Source organism: Rattus norvegicus, chromosome 7, assembly GCF_021556685.1.
Source record: "Rattus norvegicus strain SHRSP/BbbUtx chromosome 7, alternate assembly SHRSP_T2T, whole genome shotgun sequence".
Taxonomy (NCBI): Eukaryota; Metazoa; Chordata; class Mammalia; order Rodentia; family Muridae; genus Rattus; species Rattus norvegicus.
The window spans coordinates 48509717-48527486 of record NC_141540.1 but is presented as its reverse complement, the minus strand read 5'-3'; the positions used below and the strand labels follow the sequence as shown (position 1 = coordinate 48527486).

Genomic DNA, 17770 nt, shown 5'->3' with positions numbered 1-17770 from the left:
AAGTTATATAATTTCAACTTTTGTATTACTATAACCACTGTTTTTTTCCTCTTTCTCAATTTACTTTCTTTTTGTTCTAAACAGTAAAGCTTTAAGTATCTGACAAAGAACAGCAATAATTCATTTTCTATTTTCACTTTTACTTCAGCTGAAGTACATATTAGTATAGGATAATAAACAATGTTGCAATGAATAATGTATGCAAAGCTACTCTTCTAACATCAAATTATACTGTAACTAGGTTTCTCTAAATGTGTCACTAGTTACAAACAGAAACATACTGTATAAAATACTGAAACTGATCATTTGCAAACAAATAAAGTGATTCATGATTTAAAACAAAAATATGGGGTTGGGGATTTAGCTCAGTGGTAGAGCGCTTGCCTAGCAAGCACAAGGCCCTGGGTTTGGTCCCCAGCTCTGAAAAAAAAAAAAAAAAGAAAAGAAAAGAAAAGAAAAAAATATATAATTTGCAAAACATTTCATTATGTTTAAATAATTTAAAAATATCTATCTAAACACACACACACACACACACACACACACACACACACACACACACACAGACCTGTACACATGCATAATTTTGTTAAAAAAGGCATTACTCTATAACAAGGTAACAATGTTTGTCCCGCGCGCCCTCACCAGCAAGAAAACACGCGGGGACATACGAATCCTTGCTGCAGCTAAAACGTTTATTGAATCTTAAGGAGAGGCCCCGGGCGCCGGCATGGCGCGGCTTATATACACCCTAGCGCGGCACATCCACACCTGATTGGTCGCTTACCCATGATCTCATTAGGCACGCCCCGGAGTGGGCAAAGACCTGGCACGAAGGCACTCTTGCACATGCGCACACAGTTAACGTCCTGAAAGGAAGTCGGCTGGCGCAGCGGAGGCCAGCGCCATCTTGTCTAGCTCGGCCTTCCACGTGGGGCGCAGTGGAAGCCAATGCCATATAGTGGTGGCAAATGTTATTGCGGCCCTCTACAAATGTTTCTGCTAGATACCAGAAGATAACAAAAAAGTAGAGTTCCAGAAATAGTTTTGAGAAACAATTTGAAGGTTTTAGAAAATAATATTGGACAGAACTTGAGACATCACAAGAAAATTTCAATATGGTTGGATATCACCCAGAACTTGACTGAAATACCCTATTACTGAAGACACCAGATACTTCAGTCACAGAATATGACAAAATCAAACTGGCCTACACCTGAAAGCTTTATACCTATTGGTGCACTTTCACAGTTATGAGAAAAGTAATCATATATCTATGATCCTGCAAGCTCTCATGATGACTAGCCTGTCAGTACATATCCACTGCTACATAGTAGCATAATCTATTGGGAGTAACTAGTCACCTTCGGAGTATATGAAACTCTTTTTTTCAATGATTAACCCGATACCTGGTACCATGATTAGACTAAGGATCTATAGTGGATAAGTTGTAGGTCATAATATTATTATTATTATAATGACAAAATGAAATAGCATTAAATCAACTCCTAATAAGTTATTTTATTACCATTGATCAGTGCATCTTTCAAACTTTACCAGAGAACCTTCTATTTGTAACAGATACTGATTAACACATAGACCCATTAGTAAGCAATATGTGATGAATAAGAGACGACAGAATTCCCAGCTTCAATGGTAACATATATATTGTGCTACTCTACCATAAGGGTCAGGAATCATTTCAGGAGAAATACTGTAAGATTCAAAGGCAGTGAATGGCCAGAAGAAAGGAGCATCTTGTGGACACACCAGATAAATGAACAAATGAATTCACGTAGTTTGGAACGGTATTAAATCAAGTGTAAAATCAAGTCAGGTATAATCCCAGCATGTGGAGAAGTTCATCACAGAATGGTTAACCTTGGAGCTGCTTGCCATTGTTAGCTGCTGGAAGACAGAGAAACAATTTTTTTCTGAGAGTAGAATGCCTATTAAATCACCAAACTATCCAGTAGAAGGTCACACATAAAATATTTGCTTGGTACAAATTGGTCTTGAAGGAATTTTTTAAAATGTCATGAAGTTTGGTAGTTATAGAAGGGTTGCTATATTTGGGAGATGTTGGAAATTTGGGTGAATATAATCAAAAACTATGTGAAATCCCCAAGAAACACACACACACACACACACACACACACACACACACACACAAAACCATTAACATTTATTTCTATAAGAATCCATTGTAAGGCAATGCATGACTGTTTCTAGTATAACCAAATGCAATATCTGTCCCTGATATTTACAGTTGTTTCTGTAAAGAACCAAAGTTAGCAGGGTTCAACATGTCTATTAAATAAAATATTAAATTTGTATTTTAATGTTACAAAATTGTAAGTGATGTTGCACTAATGTTCAAGAAAGTTTGTGACTAAAGCTACATTAGTGAAATCTAAAGACACTTTAAGGTCTCTCAATTAATCTTAATAATAACCACTAGACATTGAGAGTGGCTGCTTTTGATCAAATTATAAGCTAAGTACAGCAGGATAATCAACCATACCTGTTTTGACACCACACAAAGTAACAGAAATGTGAAAAGCAGTGATCAGCAAGATTCTTTGAGCAAGTACTGAAGGAAGCAGTGTCTTTCAGAAGGCTTCTTCTGGGGAAAGGTTCTGCAGAGATGACAGAGCATGAGTCTACATTTACCTGCTGAGAAAATTGCATTAAGGAAGTGTTGTTAGAAAAATCGTACTCCTCCATGAAGGGAGTGAAAATCTTGACACACTCCATCTGAAGACTTACACAGACCATCCTAAACTAATAGTCAAACCGCAAGTGTAAGTTGCTCTCAAGAGCTCTCAAATCGTAGTACTTTATGATCCATTCCGAACAACTCAACACTTCTTGTTGCTAGGAGAAAAGAAGAGCCTTGTAAACTGAGTGAATAAACATGTCAGAGATGGAATTATACAAAATACTTAGTTGAGAAACAATGGACATATAACTTTACTTAGAAAGGAATCACTCTGGAAGTATTTAGCTGAATAGCTGAAGGGAGAGCCAATGACTGCAAGGAAAAAAGTGGAGATCAGACAGCATGAAATTTATTGAAATGGTACTCCAGTTGATTTGAGGGTGGCCAAATTAGGCATGCTTTCTAACCAAGAATAATGCATATAGCAAAAAATCAGAAAGCCTGTAGATATAAAATGAATGAACATTTAAATTTAATTTCAGCCAACATTCTTTGACTTTACTACATACAAAAAACATTATTCGGAACCACAGGAACCACAAATGGAATGACTTATGGATTTGGTTCACAGAAAGTTTGTGGTGGTACACACACACACACACACACACACACACACACACAGAGAGAGAGAGAGAGAGAGAGAGAGAGAGAGTGTGTTCAGAACATGCAACTCTAATAAAACCTTATAAAATCTATTTACAGCACTTTTGGCTTCTAATGCCACTTTCCAAAACCAGTGCAATCTCTAGTGGCATTCTTAATGCTTATTCCTGTACCCATAGATAAGTATATCTCACCACTAATACAAGAAACTCATATTTGCAGCAGACGGAGAGCATTACAGAAAGCCACAACTGGCCAGAGTACAGAGAACAGCTGACAATTGGGTGCCTCATATCAATTGATATTTCTACAACACAAGCCCTTCAGCTAAGGCTCGCAGGAAAAGACAGAGCAAAGAGGAGAAACATTTTAAGGCCCAGATATAAAATACATTAGTTACAAGAGTATATCATTTATTTATGGCCCAGAAGGAGCACCTAAATAAGATTTGAAAAATAACAACACCAGTTGGCATGGTCTGGTGGATGGAGAATCTCCCAAAGTCCAACCCCTAGGTGAAGAGCTATAGGTAATGGATGATACTGAGAGGGGAAAAAATTCCTCTTCCTTTGATTATCCACTACCAAGGGGTTAGTCATAAAATATATACATATGAGCAATACTAAACAGATTCATCAGACTTTGTATATATGTATAGACATATACACAATAGAAGGGAGTAGAAAAATAATGTAAATTCACACATGTCATTTTTTATTAATTAAAAAATTCACTAATCAACATTTTTCTTCAGAGAGCCTAGCGGTCTGAGTGAAATTTCAATAAACAATTGTTATACAGAAAAGAGAGCAATTAATTCTGCATAGGGAAATTTGTAAGGGTTTCATAAAGCTTGACATGTGAGTTTGATTTTGTGAGATAAAATATTATTAATAGACATTCAGAAAAGGCAGAGTATCTGAGCCAGAAGTGGTAACCTACAAAAGAGGTGCAAATTTTTCAGCTATGATTAGAAAACTGTATTTGATGTGGTTTGCTGAACTATAAATGGCATACAGATACAGAAAGTTTTGTGGGAGATCATGATGTAAAAATAGAAATTGAAGCCAGATTCTAAATAGTGAGCTGCTTTACTAGTTTAACTTACATAAGTAGAAATTTGAGCAATTTATTAGTTTCTGAGTATAAAGTGTCAACAAGCTGAGGGGCCAAGTGAGGACGCCTCAGTCCTCCTTAGGTGGGAGAAGAAAGCAACTACAAGGGGGGAGGGAGAGAGGGAATTGGGAGAAAAATGGATGAGGGGAGGGGAAAATGATCTGTTACTGGGTGGGAGAAAGGACTGAAGCCCTGAGGAACAGGAGAAAGAATGGTAACAAGTGACCTTGGGAAGAAGGGTATTGGGAGAACACTCTAGAAAGTACCAGAGACCTGGGAAGTTAGAGACCCTCAGGACTCAAAGTGGGAACCCTGGGTGAAATACTCTACAGTGGGGAGAGGAAACTTTGAACCCACCTCCAGGAGAAAAACAGGGATGGGGTTGTTATTCCATAGTCAAAGCTCTGATCCATAATTCTTTCTGTCTCAAAGAACTGCAGGGATGGAAATGGAGAGGAGCCTGAGGAAAAGAAGGTCTAGTAACGGACCCAAAGTGGGATCTAGCTCAAGGGGAGGCCTTAAGATCTGACTCCATTGGGAGCTGGAGATAAGGCTCAGTGGTTAAGAACACTGACTGCTCTTCTAGAGGTCCTGAGTTTAAATCCAAGCTACCACATGGTGGCTCACAACCATGATGCCCTCTTCTGGTATGTCTGAAGACAGCTACAGACAGCTATAGTGTACTCATATATTTAAATAAATAAATTTAGAAAAAAAAAGAAGAACTGACACCATTGCTGAAGTTATGGAGCATTCACAAAAGAGACCTTATGACCTACCATGACTGCTCTCCAAAAGACCCAACAAGCAGCTGAAAAGAGTCAGATGCAGATATGTGCACCCAACCAAGGAACAGAAGCTGCTGACCTCTGAGGTTGAATTAGGGGAAAAGGGGAAGAAGCTGGGGAAGAGGACAACCCTGTAGGAGGATCAGCAGCCTCAATTAACCTGGACTTCCAAGATCTCTCAGACACTGGATCACCAACCAGACAGCACACACCAGCTGAGATGAGGCCCCCAACACATATACAGCAGAGGACTCCTGGGTCTGGGTTCAGTCAGAGAAGATGCACTTAATCTTCATTGGAGGCCACAGGAAATTTAGAGGTCTGGTGGCATGGATGGTGTGGGGACATCCTTGTGGAGACTGGGGGATGGGGATGGGGAGCAGATATGGGAGGTGGAATATCCTAGGGGGATAAAAATCTGGAGTGTAAAAATAAATAAATAAATAAATAAATAAATAAATAAATAAATAAGTCAAGGAAACCAAGTGTAAGGATGAGAGCTTCTGCTCCATTATTAGTTCACTGGTTAAAGAATGCATTCCTGGGCTTCCTACCACAGAAGTGACTTGATGTGCCTTCATTATTTCGCATTGTGCATATGGTACTTTGAAAATAAAAGACAGAAGGAGATGTGAAAACACAATAGATGGAGGTTCAAATGGTGGTGATGGCTTGGCCACGTTAGAGATGAGATGCTCTCCAGAAATCAACACGATTTGGTGGAATAGTATATCTATAACATCCTCTCAAAGGCTCAGGAAACCTCATAGAAGAGCAGGCTGTAAGAGGCAGCGTTTAAGGTGAACTGTGAAATGCTATCTTCTGGGTAAGACATAGCCAGTATTAATGTGACTTCCCACCACCTGAAGCTTTCAAAATCAACCCTAAGAAAAACCAACTCTCTTACCAGACAATCAAGGACACAATATAGAATCCTAGAAGTTTATAACTTCTTGGTAAACTACTCTGTACTGTTGGTTCACGAGAGTATTGAGGGGAAGCAATGACATTTTCTTTAAATTCTATGCCAGCTGATGTTTCCAACACAATCCTATGTATAAATTGCAAACCCATGTATAAATTCTATAAGTCACAATTTAAAATAAAAAGACATGGATGGAGAAAGAGACTTGTAGAAAGAGGGTGCACAAAAGATATTTAGAGGGCTCAGAAAGAGCAGGAAAATGCCAGTAGTCAAACTTCATTTTATAATATATGCAATTGTCACAGGACAAATTTTTTAAATCAAAGAAGGAAGAAATAGAATTGTTGAAGGCAATCGAAGTAAATGAAAATATGCAATTGTTACTAACACAGAGTGTTGGATTTATTGGTAGGATTTTAAAATAACTTTTTTTCTGATTAAACATCTTAATAAGCAAGAACCAAGATAATAATAAAGAGAAGAAGGATGAAGGATGTGTGAGATAGTTATGCAAAGAAATAAGAGAGTACCATCATTAAATAAATATGTTAAGATAGTCTGGGATTGCTAGGGAGAATTGAGATTCTAGACTATAATTTGAGACCAGAAAACATATTTCTTTAGATTTCTGTTAGAATATTGTCATATATATCTATTTAACTGCTATCATAATGGAGCCGGTGAAAAATTACTTTAAAATGTATTACAGTTGCTAAAATCATTAAAATGATGTATATACACACACACATAGCCTACAGAAATGCACCATCGAGGTGTCTAATACCATAAGTTCCCACATAGTTTTCTTCTTTTATGAATGACATCACCATTTCATTTATTAATGTCAATCTTCAAATAGATTAACATCTTGAAACCTATATCTTACAAAGTAGAAAATAAATTTTACATTACTTCACATAAAGAGCTTCAAAAATTGCTTAGGAGGAATAGATGTACAGACAAAGGCAATAGCATTTGCAACCTTGAAAAATATCCTGAAGTGAGGATATTTGTGATGAGGAGTAGGCAAGCCTGGCTTTAAGGGGAAAGTAGCCATGTTTTCTCTTTTAGATGTAATGTTAATAATTTTATTTCCATGAAAAAAAGGATGGTTTTGCCAGTTATTTCCCTGAAGAATCCTTTAGGAAATAAGTGTTCCACTCCAAAAAATTCTTTTCATATGGCAAGATTAGATCAGTTTCATTCATTCCCATCACCCTTGGCAATCCCTCTAGAGCTTTTGGGGGGATAATTGAGTAATGCAACAATGGCTTTAGCTTTCTCATAGCAGACTCATGGTTCTCTATAGTCTTCATTTTCCATTCAAAGCTCTCGGAATGGAATTGCAATCTCAAAGCCAGGAAATAGCATGCATTGGATGAAATGGATTTTCATTATTTGACTTGAAAATAAGATCTTTGGTCATAAGGTAAAAATGTCTTCATTTCTTTGCAATTGGTTTTCTTTTTACTATCCCACATTATATCATAATTTCATACAAATCTTTATACTTAAACACACACTCCTTTGTGACATCATTAATCTTATATATATATTCTAGAATGTACCCTTAGTTCTTCAAATATTTGTGTAGAAATATTTGAAAAAACTCTGAATGCTACATTGAATATGCATCATTAGTCATAAAGATTATCTAAAGTTTGATAAAGTATTTAATCCCAAGGCCAATCAACAATAAGCAAGCACAGGGGAGAGGGAAGAAAAAGAAATGAACTATAAGGAAACATGTGCATACAATAGGAACAGAACAATTAAATATGTTATAATCCAAAACTCAGTTTTGTGGATATGTTATAATTTTGTCAATATGTTATAGTGAAGTGTTGAATAATTAGTTCGATCTAGTTAACCAAATATTTCCATGTTTATAATGCCATATTTAATAAACAGAATTTAAAAGATAGTACCTGTGATTTAACAGTATATGTGACATACTGCACAAAAGCTTAAGAATGGTGTTTGGTTTGAAGCCAGAGGTGTAAAAGGTGAAAGTTCTTCTTTCAAAAATTTTTAATTATTACAACATAAGACGTGCATCATTAATTTAAATTCATACCTAGCTGTTCTGTTTTGCTTTTTAAGTATAATATTAAATGTATGATATTTTATCATAATAATTACCAAAACCTATGCCATTATGTTTAATATTTACATAGTATTGTATAAAATGAAAGAACAATCAAGCTGCCAAAAACATCCTCATTGACTGGTTTGCTATTACTTCAGTTCTTATTATTCTAAATCATTTAACAATTAAAAACAAGTAGTATATATATGTTAATATATAGAAATACATGTCTACACATATGTATAAATATGTGTATTTACTCAGGTGGTCTTAGCTTTGTCTCAGCTTTACTAAATTTTTATTGGGTTTCCTCACAGTTATAGGAACTTTTTCCACATTTTTTAGCTCCCTTAGTTAAGAAAGCTTGTCATTGTAAGGTCTTGGTTCTCTCTCTCTCTCTCTCTCTCTCTCTCTCTCTCTCTCTCTCTCTCTCTCTCTCTCTCTCTGTCTCTCTCTCTCTGTCTCTCTCCCTCTGTCTCTCTCTCTCTGTCTCTCTCCCTCTGTCTCTCTCTCTCTGTCTCTCTCCCTCTGTCTCTCTCTCTCAGGTCTGTATGTGTGCGCGCGCGCGCGTGTGTGTGTGTGTGTGTGTGTGCGTGCATGCGCGCGTGCATGCGCATGTGCACACGCGTGAACAGTGTCTCTTACCAAACAAGGTAACTTGTGGATTTGATGAGGCTAACTACCCAATTATTGTTAGGGATTTTCCTCTCTGATCCTCCAAGTGACAGGGTTATATACCTGAACTGATGCTCTGGACTTTTTATTGTGGTGTTACTGCTACAGATCTGAACATCTAAATGTTGCTCTTTAAGGCATGCACTGCAAGGAAATTCAATCTGAACACTTGGTGATTTTTTAAGCCCCTTCTGAACACCGTTCATGAAGGAAGGAAATCCTTCAGTGATCTGAACGCTGCTCTTTAATGATTCCATTGCAAAGAAATTCAATCTGAACACTCAGTGATTTGTTAAGCCCCCTCTGAACACTGTTCATGGGGGAAGGAAGTCCTTCTTTGAGCTTGAAAATCCATAGAACACTCACTGCGTGGGAGTAGTTTGTGTAAGAGCCAACTTTTCCTAAACGGTTCCTTCAATTTCAGGTACATGATAGAAAGGAGCCAGGGTAAATGGTAGCTGCTTGAGGAGTTCCTCACAGTTCTATGGCCAGGACAAGAGCCATTTTATTTTCCTGATGATTTTTTTTTTCCGGAGCTGGGGACCGAACCCAGGGCCTTGCGCTTCCTAGGCAAGCGCTCTACCACTGAGCTAAATCCCCAACCCCCCTGCCATTTTATTTTCAAACACAACCCTTGAAATATTTATAGAAGGATGAAGTCCACTCCACGGGAAAAATCTGTTTAAAAGAATCTTTTAGGAAAAAAAAATAAAAGCTTACCAGCTAGATCCACCCAAGACACAACCTGCAGGGAAGAGTTACACACAGTCCTCAGAAATTCATTGTCTAGCTCTGGACTCACACTTCAGTCCTGAGGAGCCTTGTGGAACCCTAAGAAAGTCCCGTAATGCCATGGAAGCATTCTGCAGTCTCATGGACTAACCAGCTTGGAATCTTCATCCATCGATCTCTTCCCAGATGGGTCTGACCAAGACACAGCCTGCAGAAGTCCATTATCTACCCACAGAAACCCTCTTCTTCCTTGAGGAAACGTTTGGGACCCCAAGAACTTTAGAATAATATTTTCCAAGAGGGGGAAAATGATTTGATACAGTATGTGAGTAGATTCTCCAAGACAGTGCACCACATTTCTTTGTAATGAGTGTGCAAGTCTACTTGGATGTGTGAATAGAAATCTCTCAATTTGTTCTCAGAGAAAAATGGTTGAGGGCTTACACTGATGAAAGCACATGAGTGAAAGATGATGTCAACTTTTGCTATGTTGTCAGGGCACATACATCATTCTTTCTGTTCATATTATTTCCACCAAGCACAATGAGTTTACAATTATTTTTCAATAGAATACAATGTTTAAAATAACTAACAGGAAATTAGAATTCTGAATGGTGTAGAGGAATTTTAGTCTAAAAACGTAGCTGTTTTGGCAAGGAATCATATCCTAAGATCTTCTAGGTCCGTGTAAGATGGTTGGAATGACACACCTTTAATCCCTTTGGCTGGAGAGGAGTGTGATCCAGAACAGCTGAGTTGAACAGCCACCCAGAGTTCAAAAAGAACTAGGATAGGTGATTTTATTAAACAGTAAGCCTCCAAGACTAACAATTTTATACACACCGGTAATCCCAAACTATGTTGGTTATGTTTGATAGTCTGTAAAAGAAAGCAGTCATGTTTGTAAGTGATCTCTACTTGAGGAGAAGACAAAGTGATGAATCAGAGAAAGATTTGAGAGAGGGAGACAGAGATAGGTTATACCAAACTGTCAATAGAACAGCACAGAAAATAGAAATGACTTAAGAGAGCAGTACACACACACACACACACACACACACACACACACACACACACACAAACACACACAGAGCGGGTGAGGGGAGAGAGAGGGGTGGGGGAAAAGAAGGCAGTTTTAATAGGAATTGTATTAGCTTGTGGAGAGGACAAACAAGACACAGGTGAAGACAGAACAAGCCAGAGAATTGCCAAGCAGAGTACAGATTGAAATATTCAGCTTGGAGAGGAGTTGAGCCAAAAGAGCTGATTTGAACCACTATCCAGATTTCATAAAGAACTAGAACAGTAAGTCTTCAAGATTGACAATTACATTAGGCAAATAAAAGTTACTTTTAGAAAATGGGGTAGGAGATCAGGTTATGAAGGAGAAAATGGATAACATAACCAACACTAAAAGTATTTTGAAAAGCTGTACAGAAACTAACTACTATAGAAGCACCTTAAAATATAAACATATAAAAAGAATTTAAATGATTTATCATACAACAGGGGGGAAACAATACCTTGACTGGACATCATACACTATCAAATAAAATCCCCAGTACCAAGAATTGGTTACATTTATTTGAGTTCCTCAAAACAATCCTGTGGACACTCCAAATATTTAAGATTATTTCCAAAGCTATCTATTACCCTGCAAATTTTTTTCAATAAGAGCTGATTGCTGAAAATACACATCTTATATCATTGCACATGGTAAATAAAACCAAGTTTGTTGACCAACCGGCCATTATACTCCTAGCATTAATATTGCTGGAGGGTATTTTACACACAACTGGAAAAGAATGGTGGCCATCAATCTCACCTATCTATGAATCCTGTGACCTACAATAGTAAACTACATGTAAGATAGGCCTACTTATGAAATAGTGGCCCAACTGTTAAGAGAGTACTCAACCACTTTTTGTTGGACTCGAGGCCCACTCCATGAGACAGAACCCATAGCCAAGAGTATTAATGAGGTCAAAAACCTGTATCGTGAGCCCTAGGAAAAATCTTAATAGATTATTCTGCTTAATGAATACAAAATAGTAACTATTGATATGGTGCTATACACGTAGATCGGTGCTTCATCAGAGAAGCTTCTACTTCCAGTAGACAGGAAGTAATATAGTAACCTACATGGAAATATGAAGTCAAAGACCTTGTTAGACTCATCACAAAATAGGAAGTCTTTACCGTAATCCTTCCCCTAAAAGTCAGAAATGTATACATAAGAAAAGAAAGATTGTAAGAGCCAGAAGCATCAGATGACCCAAAGGAAACAGTGTTTTCCAGAAACATCATTGCTGACACACATATGAACTCATAGAGATGGCGACAACAGCGTAAGTTCTCATCAAAGTACCAGCATACAAACAGGGAAGTGGGCAGAAAGTTCTCCACCTAGGCAAGAACATATTTGAAATCCATAGCTTCCAGGAGAAGAAATAATTTATTCAATGAGGGTCACTAGCTATTGTGACACACAAATTGGCCTTCATGGTCGTGGTGTGGTAGAGGAAGAGGAGGAAGAAGAAGAGGAGGAGGAGGAAGTAGTGTTGACGCTGCAGGTGGTGGTAGTAGTGGTGTGTGTATGTGTGAGTGTGTGTGTATGTGTGAGTGTGCGTGTATGTGTGTGTGTGTGTGTGAATATGTATGTTTGTGAAATTTCCTTTTCTGACTCATTTTCTAAGAGATAGAAACACCATAAATTTGAGTAGATATGGAGCAGAGAATGATTGAAGAGAAAATGGAGGAAACAAAAGACATGTTCAAAATGTATTACATGACATTCTCAAGAAATAAGTAAAATCATAAAAAAATTATCTTACAAATAAACAACAAAAGGTGATAAACATGAATATATCTCTGTTTGTATATGAGTACATATTGTTCTTATTTAATTATTTATTTTAATTATTATTTTTATTATGAAGTGTCAGAAATGATCTTTTTAAAGCATTGACTGATTCTATACTGCTTTTCTGTTTTCAGTTTCTTGTAAACATATTGTTATTCCTTATGTTCATGCAGATAAGGGAAAATTATAAAGCATTCATCTAGAATGTAGTTTTAGAAAAAATGTTTTCAGTATTACAGGATAATAAACATCGAGCCATTGATAGCTCAACAGATTGTCCATCAAATTTTAAATTATTAATATTTTCTGAAGAATATTCACGTCATATATACTGGCATTAAAAGGAACTAGACAATTAATAAAGTGAGTTTCTTCAACAAATTTTGATAAGTTCTACATAACCTTGGGGAAAACCACACTAGCATTCTATTAATAGAACCCCACTTCTGCCAGTACATGAAGCCTTTTGGCCTCTGTAGCTGGCAAGGAAGAGTAATTCAAACAGAAGAACTCCTAAGGATTTTATTCCTAAAACCAAGGCCTCTGCTTTTGCTGAGGGCATTGCAGTAGTCATCCTTTTATCTCCATCATCATCAAAATGGATAATACAAAGCAAGGCAAATAACTATCCCAGTGCAATGAGAAGGCTGAATGTAAAGTCCTAAGTCGTCAGTCAACTTCATTGCAGAATATGAACACCCAAAATTCCCTGATGCCATCATTTAAGTAGGATGAAAGTTATAAACATTTTAGTAGTACATGGAGATCTCTCCACAGTTGTGTAATTTTTAATTTTCTTTCAATCTTATTACCTTGTCAAGTAAGAAAATGTTATAGAGGCAATCACTGCTTTTTAAATGTTTCAGAGAATTAGTTTAAGCATATGGTATTATATTTTTCAAACAACACTATCGATAGCTTTCTAAAAACCAGTGAGCAATATATTTTTGTTAAAATGCTTAGCTATGTGACTCATCATCTGACTTGAAGTCCAAATTCCGAGGCAATTCAGAGTTCTTAGAAATGCAACTCTAAGAACATAATCTCTGATATACCCATTGTTTCCACTTATGCTAAGTAAAGAATCACACATTAGAAGTTGATTTAGAAATAAAGCATAATAGCACTTTTGTCTATCACTTTGATTAAATTTAGCCTCTGTTTAGTAGTAGATATCCTAGTCTTGTTGTTGAATAAATCATGTCTATGTGGTTATACTAAGAACATAATATTTAATCCAATTTGACTTTCCCCTGCCCTGAAAGATTTGTGTGACAAGAACTTCAAGAAAAAAATGAAGATGATCTCCAAAGAAGCAAAGCTCTCCCATGCTCATGGATTGGCAGGATTAACATACTAAAAATGGCCACCTTGCTGAAAGCAATCTACAGATTCAAATCAATCCCCATCAAAATCACAAGTTAATTCCTCACAGAATTAGAAAGAATAATTCACAAATTCATTTGGAATAACACAAATCCCAAGATAGTGAAAACTATCCTCAATGATAAAAGAACTTCTAGGGGAATCACCTTCCCTGACCTCAAGCTATATGACACAGCAATAGCAATAAAACAATTGTGGCATGTGTTCTTTAACTATTAACAAAAATAGGAAAAGAGGTGTTATTTTTATTAAACTCAATGAACACTATTTTCTGTTGAGTTTAGTTAACATCCTGTCACTTTGTGGTAAAATTAGACTTTGGTGGCATGAAAGGATGACAGAAATTAGAGTAACAGTTGGTGGGTGTTCAAGTAAGAATCTTCGAGGTCACCTTCCATAACCCAAGGAGCAAGCAAGTCTGAGATAATACTTAAGTAAATGTAGTTAATTTTAGACCACATCATATCTAAAAATTCCCTATTTCTTTGTGAGCTTATTTTGTATTACAAGTCTTATCAATGTGTATGTCTTCCATTAATTGTGTTAACAGTTCCTCTTTAGTCCCCTTTTTGTTTCTGTGTTTTCTAAATACCTTAGGCCCATACTTATTTCCCTTGCCACAGTGTCAACTAATTCTGTAATTGCATAAGTTGAATCTTTTTATTTTGACACAAAGAACATCATTTCACATGTACTTAGGTATGAGTAAAGCAAGCACTGACAATATGAATGATTTCTTTTTGCTGTCTAGTAACCTGTAGAAATGGTATGGTCTCAGTAAAGGCATTAGGAAGAATTATTATTTTGCATAGCAGAATATTAAAAATGTAGTAGCTGGGGAGATTAATTTCTGGCCATAAATATTCCTCTTGCGGTGTGAGGTTTCCTTGTCCAAAAGATAAAGCTAACATATGTCTTTGTTATCTCATTGAATCTAGACAACAATGCCATCCTCTAACAAACTGTGCATGTGAATATCTGTATATAAATTATAGCATTAGAACTGAACCATCAAACAATCTAAGAGAATGGTTAAGAAATAGATCATTACCTTTAGAATTCCAAATATTGACAGAAGAACAAGCTTGAGAATGCTACAGGTCATCAAAAGACAAGAACCTCTATTGGTTTTCCAAATATACTTAAGAAAACAATTTACAGAAGTGATCTAAATACCATAAAGAGATCACTTACGCCAAACAGAATTGAACAGTTCTCTGGGAATGTGATCTTTTCCTCAGAAGACAGATGTCCCTTTCATAACCGTTGAGGATAGATTTTCTAACTTGGTAATGGGCAAGACCTAGTGAGTGCTGCTCACTCCACTCCATTGCCCCCTTGATGAATTTCCCAACAGAGTCCTTATTGCATTGTTAGAAATTCCTTCTGAAAAATGTATAGATGCAAGAAAGATAACTACTAGTTTTGTGGGTTTGGTCCACTCACCTAAAATCTGATGGGAGATACCCACATTTGATGTGATAACTTGATTGTAATAAAAACTTGGGATTCAAATAGAACCAGCTGGTAAGGGTTTCAAAATTGTCTCCTTAAAAAAAACCCAAGTAAACTTTGAATGGGGAAAGAGTGCAAATAATTTTATAGAAGAGTTTCTGTAGTTTCAATTATTATTTCTATGTTTCTATGTATTTTTTTTCCTTGTGAATAGTAGAAAGCATTCCAAGTTACCCAGATTCTAGCAGGCTTCTTGTGGGTTTAACTGTTTGATATCCTTTGGCTATAGTATACAGTATGTTATTTGGTGTGCTATGTCCATGCTAATAGTACTCCATTATAACAAACATCTCATTTGAGATAAATTCAAACTACCCATTAAAATTAAATTAAGTCTTCTCTTTATTTATTTAAACTTTTAAAGCCTCAATTTAAGGGACATTTTTGGGAAAAGAAATTGTCATCCCTGAATAGTATTTCCCTGAGATCATTCAGAGGCTCTTTGATCACTGACCTATTGGGTCATAAAAATAAATACAGTATCTTTTTTTCCCAAATGCTCAATTCTTAGACAATTGATAATATTCAAAACAGGCAAACTTTGCAAGTTAGCTGTACAGAAAAGCGAATGTAGGTAAACTGAATGTGACAAAGAATCATGTTTGTGAATTTTTTGAAATAAAACAGCCCTCCTATTTTTGATAACAGTTAAAAAAACATATGTCACAACTGTTTTACATATAAAGATTAAGTTAAAAATTATTGTGCAGTAATTCCTGAATTATTCATATACTTTCTCCCTTATTCACTTGTGATTCACTGACTGCTCGAATTCACAGCTGCTTCTGAAATAGTAGTAATTAGGACAAGATTGTCCCAACCGCAGGTAAGGTAATAGTCACTGTAACTGTGTCTACTGTTCTCTGTGAGTTATGGCTTTCCTAAAGTCAATCAATGAGACTCCCAGCCAAAAAGGCTTTCTGTGGTACTGAAGGCCAAGAAGAATAGAGGCAGATTCTGGTGTTTACTCCAAGTTTCTTATCATTAAACTTTAATTGTACTACATCTATCCAACTGTTCATTCTTTAATGAATTAAATATAACAATAAAGTGCCAGTTGATGAGGGAAAGGAGCATTCTACTCAACACAGTAACCATTTGCAGTGTACCTGTGTAACTACAAACATTCTCCAGTGCTCCCATTAACAAACATAAAGAAACTCAGTGTGTCCAAAAATTTTGAAAAGGCATGGCTATAGATTGCTATCTGTAAGCAGATGAGGGGCAGGTGAATGACAAGGCTGGACCTTGTGATTGGTGAGTGGAAAAGGACAGCAGGCTGAGAGTTTTTGAGGGACAGGAGGGATAGGAGAGAGAGGGAGGAAGGACGAACAATGGAGGAAAAGAAAGACAATCCAGATTCCAGGGGCCTTTAAATAGTCACTGATAGCTATGAATATCTAATCAGGGATGGATACAGTTGGTCTTATCTTGGGGGCAGTTTATATCAATATCAATTGTCTCTGACTTCATTGTGTGGACATTTTGTGGGGTGAGAATTTACTGATATAAATTTGATTGATAAAATACAAGCAGAAAACTCATATTCTTTGAAAATGGGCTCCACAGGAATTTTGGGCTGATTTCCTGGCATGAAAGAATAGAATGACTTACACTCTAAGATCGAGAATTGACAAATGGAACCTCATAAAATTGCAAAGCTTCTGTAAGGCAAAGGACACTGTCATTAGGGCAAAATGGCAACCAACAAATTGGGAAAAGGTCTTTACCAAGCCTACATCCAATAGAGTGCTAATATCCAAAATATACAAAGAATTCAAGAAGTTAGACTCCAGAGAACCAAATAACCCTATTAAAATGGGGCACAGAGCTAAACAAAGAATTCTCAGCTGAGGAATATTGAATGGCTGAGAAGTATCTAAAGAAATGCTCAACATCCTTAGTCATCAGGGAAATGCAAATCAAAATAACTCTTAGATTCTACCTCAAACCAGTCAGAATGGCTAAGATCAAAAACTCAGTTGGCAACAGATTCAGGTGAGGATGAGGAGAAAGAGGAACACTCCTCCATTGTTGGTGGGATTGCGAACTTGTACAACCACTCCGGAAATCAATCTGGAGGTTCTTCAGAAAATTGGACATTGCACTATTGAAGAACCCAGCTGTACTTCTTCTGGGCATATACCCAAAAGATGCTCCAACATAAAACAAAGACACTGAACTGAGAACAGGACTCCTATTGGAGGAATTAAAGAAAGGATTGGAAGAGCTGAAGGGGCATGCAACCCTATAAGAACAACAATGCCAACCAACCAGAGTTCCCACTAAACCACTACTGAAAGACTCTACAAGGACTGACTCATGGCTCCAACTGCATATGTAGCAGAGGATGGCC

The 17770-nt window shown here is 36.7% G+C and overlaps 1 long non-coding RNA gene across 1 annotated transcript; it reads right to left on the bottom strand.

Moving 5' to 3' along the window:
* Positions 1–679: 679 nt before the first annotated feature.
* On the bottom strand, positions 680–2804 carry LOC148004658 (uncharacterized). The gene is made up of 3 exons (XR_015626119.1): positions 2770–2804; positions 2525–2676; positions 680–1908 (listed from the first exon to the last, which is right to left on the bottom strand). It is a non-coding gene; the product is annotated as an uncharacterized LOC148004658 (long non-coding RNA).
* Positions 2805–17770: the final 14966 nt, after the last annotated feature.